This window comes from Choloepus didactylus, chromosome 10, assembly GCF_015220235.1.
Source record: "Choloepus didactylus isolate mChoDid1 chromosome 10, mChoDid1.pri, whole genome shotgun sequence".
NCBI classification, from domain to species: Eukaryota; Metazoa; Chordata; class Mammalia; order Pilosa; family Megalonychidae; genus Choloepus; species Choloepus didactylus.
The window spans coordinates 118351800-118357799 of NC_051316.1; positions in this window are offsets into that span (position 1 = coordinate 118351800).

Consider the following 6000-nt stretch of genomic DNA (forward strand, 5'->3'; position numbering starts at 1 on the left):
TACTAGTTGTTCCTGGTTGTTTATTAGTTGTTCCAGGGGACTAACTAAATTCCAATCTTCTCTATGCCGACATCTTGCCATGAGTTAAGCTTTGTCTCCGTTTTATAAGTGAGAAAGTTGAGGTTCTGAGAGATGAAACAATATTCCCAGCTTAATTGCTGCTACGTATTACAGTCATGGTTTGAAGCCTATTGTGAAACCAGTTCAGTACCATTTATTTTTAAAAGATGTGTGATATTTAAGGTAGTTTTAACTTTGTGGTAGAATAGAGCCTTTAAACAGCATTTAAAATAATCTTTTCCTGTGACTGTGTGTTTGTGTGTGTGTGTGTGTGTGTGTGCGCGCGCGCGTGCATGTGTGTGACAAATCTCTAAACTGTGGGGGACATATAAGGTAAGCATTTTGAAAATTATTGTTGCAGATCCAAAGCTTCTGATAAGTAATGCAAGGACAAATGGTCCCAAACCTAGAAAAATTGTACAAAAAACTGGATTATTAAAATAGGTTAATGTGGTATAGAGTGAGTAGTTATTTTAGATTAGGTGGACAGAGAAGGCATATCTAAGGAGGTAACATGAAACATTCATCACACATACGAAAGTGTATATAATGTATCCACACACTTTAAAGAAGAAGAATAAAATGAATACCTGTGCCCCTGCCACCAAACTTAGGAAATAGAATATTGCAAGGAATTTAAAAGCCTGTTATGCCTTCCTTCTTGATCACATTCTCAGTCCTACATCATCTCCCAACTCCTTCCAGTAACCACAATCCTGAATTTTGTTGATTATTTCATTGGTTTCTTTAAAATTTGACTGTATTTTTATAACTCTAAACAATTTTGTCCGGCGCTCTCTCCGCCCCGCCTCGAGTCCTCGGTCGGCCGGCGATGGGGACCAGAGAGATAAGGGGAGAGAGGGTGCGGACAACGTCTTACCCGGAGCACTTGTGATCACTCAGGACTCGCGGTGGTAAAGCAAATAAACTTTTAATGAGACTAGGCAATCATCATCTTTACAGGTTCCACCCGGGGCGAGACACCTCGGGGGAGAACAACCTCGATGCGGCCGTCAGGTACGGCTCCTTGTGGGCTGTCTCCCCGAGCTCTGCCCGGGAACTTTCTTATAAACCTTGCGTGTATCCAATGGGCTAACGCCACGCACACAAGCATGATTGGTGAATACAGCGGGTGGTTACATACATCAGAAGCCGGAAGCAGGATGTGGGCGCCATCTTGGCACCACTCGATGGGCGGGGGGACTTTGGAGCAGGTTTACAGCGCATGCGCTATGCCGGTCCCGGGAGACGGCTCTCCACACAATTTATTGTTTCAATCTGCCTATTTTAGAACTTTCCATAATTGAAATCAGATTCTTTTAATCTGTAACCCGATTCTTAGCTTTAACATTAGGTTTCTAAAAATCACCCATATTGATGAAGTCACAGTAATTATTTCATTTCTCTGCTGTATGCTTTTGCATTGTATGAATAGGACTTAAAGTATTTATTCATTCTACTATTATGGACAAAACTGGTTTGAAAGTCTTTGTAGATGTCTCCAGGTTCCATTGGAAACATTTCTCTAGTAGAGGGGTTCTTAACCTTTTTTATTGTGCCATCAAACCATTGGAAATCTTGTGAGCCTATGGACTCCTAATGTGCTTAAATGGTTAACAAATTTGTAGGATTAAAAGAAAATCAATTATAACAAACTAATGTCATCAAAATATAAAAGCAAGTTCTTGATAAATTGGCATGCTGCTTTATTAAGGCATTGAATAACAAGATCAATGGTGGGTGTAACAGCTATGTAATTTTGAAGTAGAGATGAGCATGAAAGAAAGTTTGATATATTTGCAGTAACTGTGATGAAATTTGAAAATATCTGTGATTTTTGTTGGTCATAAGGTCACAGGTCCTGCTAATAATATTGTGGTTTGCTGCCTACATTTATAATGAAAGGAAATGCTTAATTGCAGTTACAAGCTGGTGACAATAGAGATATAGCTTTTTACTATAGAAGCTACCAGGCACCTTGAATTCTATCCATAGATCCCTTGAGTATATGTGTACTGGAGGTTAAAAACCACTGTTCTAGAGCACATATCTAGGAATGGGTGTGGTCCCTAGGCTGGGCCATAAGACAGGCACATTTTCATCTATACTAAAAGGAATGCCAAACTGTTTCCCAAATTTTACCCTGAATTGCAGTGTGTGAGATTTTTTTGACCAATTTTTAAATTATTGCCCATCTATACTGGTGAGTGTGGAGAAGCATTTTTTATGCCTCACATACGTTATCAGTGTGATTTGAAGGGCAGTGAGAGGGGCAAAGGGAACAGTCTACTTGCTAATGATTCTGCTTGGTTCCATCCACAGGTTCATGCAGATCTACAGGAGGACGCACGAGAGGTGCATCCAGTGCTGGCCCAACTGGGTAGGAGGGTAGTAGCTCTACGTGTAAACTCTAGAGGTTTATATTTTGATGATACATCCCTAGATAAGTGCTTTCATTTCTTAGTGCTATATTCTTAGGCCACTAGATGGTAGCATAGACTAGCTTTTCCCTCAGTAGGGCTTAGTGTGTGCATAGGTATCTCTTTTTGTTGCTATTTTTGAATTTCTGTAATTTAAGTTCTAGGTATTTAAATAAGGTATTTAGGGATTAGTTTATGGGTCTTTTTTTCATACTGGATTAGGTCTTGGAGGAAAATATTTCAGTAAAGGTGAAGTACAATTATAATGTTTATGGGTTGCTTTATTATTATTATTGTTAAAAATAACTGGTAATAAAAAGATATACTTCAAGTTACATTCAATGTTCCTTAAAAAGTATCCTACTCATATCAGTGAATATTTGTTAAGTACCTGTTGTGTGCTGAGCATTGAATTAAGTGCCGTGGAAAAGGGAAACAAAAAGACCGGATTCCTGTTCTTGAGCTTTTTAACATATTTTTATATTACTATCTCAGCCTTGTTGCCGTTAGACTTCTTATTAAGTGGCAGGAAATATCTGTGAACAGCTTAATATTTAACTATAGTACATATTTATTTAAAGTTGCTTCTATTAGTAAACAAATTATTTTATTATTAAAATACATAAACATACAAGTTTAATATATTTTCCATTATATTCTTTCAAGATACCTTAAATGAATAGTCTTTCTTTAGCTCCTGCATTCACAAATGAATTTTATTGCTGATGACATTTTATACACTCTCATTAATGAAAGCAATTATTTCCTAAAATTGCCCTTACAACGCTATTGCTTTGATCTTTCTGCCTGTCAACTAGAGTTAGGGAGAAAGGTGGTGGTGAAAGTATTTCTGGGTCATTTGCTATTTGTTTTCTATTTTCTATTGCTAAATATGGCTGGTTTCTTTCCTAGCTGTAAGTAGAGACATCTTCTAGATTTAAGCTCTGGCATACTTAGTTTGTAACATTTTTCTTCATGAAGTTCCTCTTGCTAATGAACACCCATTATCCATTGCTCTCCAAGATACCTCTCTTCACCTCCACAAGTTGTTTCACAATAATTACTGAGTAATTAATTTACTTTTTAACCTGTGTTAGCGTTACTTAGTCCTCATTAATTGCTTTTTGGCATCTTTATAATTTATGTTTTGTTTTGTTTTGTTTTTCAATATCGTATTGAGGGCTGGATGCATTAATGCAAGTGCTATTTAGGCTGTGTCCAAATAAGAGGAGTCTGTGATCCCATTTGCCCCTTGTCAGGTAGTTCAGGATACTTCCTAGGATCTTCCCAAGGAGATTTTGTGATGAAATTCCTTATGAAAGTTGACAGAAGCATAGCTTATTGGAAACCAGCACTATTCAGTTTAAAATTCCCTCTGAAAAACATTCTAAGTTGAATTCTCAAGACAGCTTAATAGTACTACTAGAACTAGGCTTTACATCCAAAATGTTTTTCTTCTCATGCAAGAACACCAAGAATTAAAAAATACGCTCCCAATTTTCATATTCTCTTTGTTAGGGAAATCAAAGACCCCTGTTACATGGCTATTGCCCAGGCCTCACCTACCCCTACCACTTTCTCTAGCAAATACACCATCCGGTCTGCTGCCTCCACCTCCTTTTCTATCCTGTACCATTCCACAACCTGGGAGATGTTAAGTCTAAAGAAAAGCCCTGGCCAGACCTTAAACCCAGAAGCCAGGAACAAGTAGCCCCAGATGCTCATCAGAACGGGAATTCTCAGTGGTAGAGCCCCTTCCCCCCACCCAGGTGGGTAAAAACCACACTCAGGCAGTGCAGATTTGTCTCACTTCTCCAGTGCAAAGTGGGGTGTGGCAGGCCGCCATCTGTGGACACCGACCTGGAGCAGTTTCTGGCCACCCTGGGTGATGGGCAGTGATGGGACTTCTTCCTGCTCTTTTGGACTCTGGGCTAAGTTTTAAGGAGATTATTTGCCCTTTCCAGGCTCTTTGTCTGTGCAAATTATAAAGGAATCATTTGCAGAAAGTTTTTGTTTTATCCTAAACCTGTATTCCCATGACACACAGTTATAGTAACTCATTCTGCACCCTTGAAATCATCTGAAGCTTCCACTTGGCACAAAATAAAAGCTAAGAAAATCACTGAAAAATCATACCTGTAGTGGCTGCCTCAGTATAACTCCTATTTTGTACTATTTTAGTTGAAAATCAGTTGGTCCTGTGCCTCTATGTTTCTTCGAATGAGGCATGTTGGATAATCTGTGTACTGGAGTCTCTTCTATGATTACTTCTTTAATGAGACCTGGGGCCTCAGTGAGTTGAGTAAACTGTTGCTCATTCTTGTTTAACCATCCTTCTCATTTTCTTAAAGGTTTTAGTAAACACTTGCTTATTATTCTCAAATTGGATACCCCATTCCTCTTCCCCTTTCTCTCAGAGAATGTCAGTGATACCTATTTCACAAACAAGAGATCATCAGATTCTACCAGCATTTATGGAATACCATCTAATAAACCCAAAATCATGTAGGTACTTTCATGTACATTACATATTTTTACTTAATCCTCTCTTACTCTGTTTCATTTAACTTTCTGTTGTTGAGGTTTCCATTAACAGATAGAAATAAAAACAGGAAAGAAGCTAAAAGAGGTTTAGTGACTGCCAAAGGGCACAATGTAAGTAGTTTAGAGCTGGTTCATTCATTTTAGTTGCTCTCCAGTAATCAAGTGTGTGAGTATACCATAACTAAGTTATTTCTTCCCCTATTGATATTTAAGTGTTTCTATATGTTTATTTTATAAATAATGTTACACTGAATATCTTTGTACATATTTCCTTGGGTGCATACCTCTAGGTGGAATTACTGAGTCAACTTCACCAGATCTTGTTTGTTTGCTCTTGCAACTCTTAATTCATATTCCCACTGACAGTGAATGCAATTTCCTATTTCTGAAAATTCTTGCCAAATCTTGTTACTGGAAGACTTTAGTATTTGCCCATTTTTGGATGTAAATGATAGCTCACTGATTTAATTTTTACTTTCAATTTCTTATATTTGGGCATCTTTTTATAATTTTATAGGCTATTTCATTTTCCTTTTCTTTGAAGTCTCATCTTTTTCTTATTGATTTGAAGGCTTTATTTTGTAATATTCTGGATTCTATGTCTTTGTTGCCTGTATTTGTTTCTGATATGGTCTTCGATTTGTGACTATTTACACATTCTTAATGGTGTCACCTTGCAATATAGATGTTACCAAATTTAAATTATCAATTCTTTATGTGTTTGCTTCTTGTGGCTTATTTAAGATTTACTTTTCCTATACCTATGTACATAGATATTCTCTTATATTTTCCTCTAGATGTTTCATACTTTTGCTTTTGGCATTTAGATATTTAATCTGTCTCAAATTTATTTTGGGTACAGTGCAGTCTAGAATTTTAATTTAATCTCTTTTCTATGTGGGTAGTCCATTACTCAAGCACCATTTGCTAAATAATTCATCCATTCGATACTGATTTGTAATGTCATCTTATATCA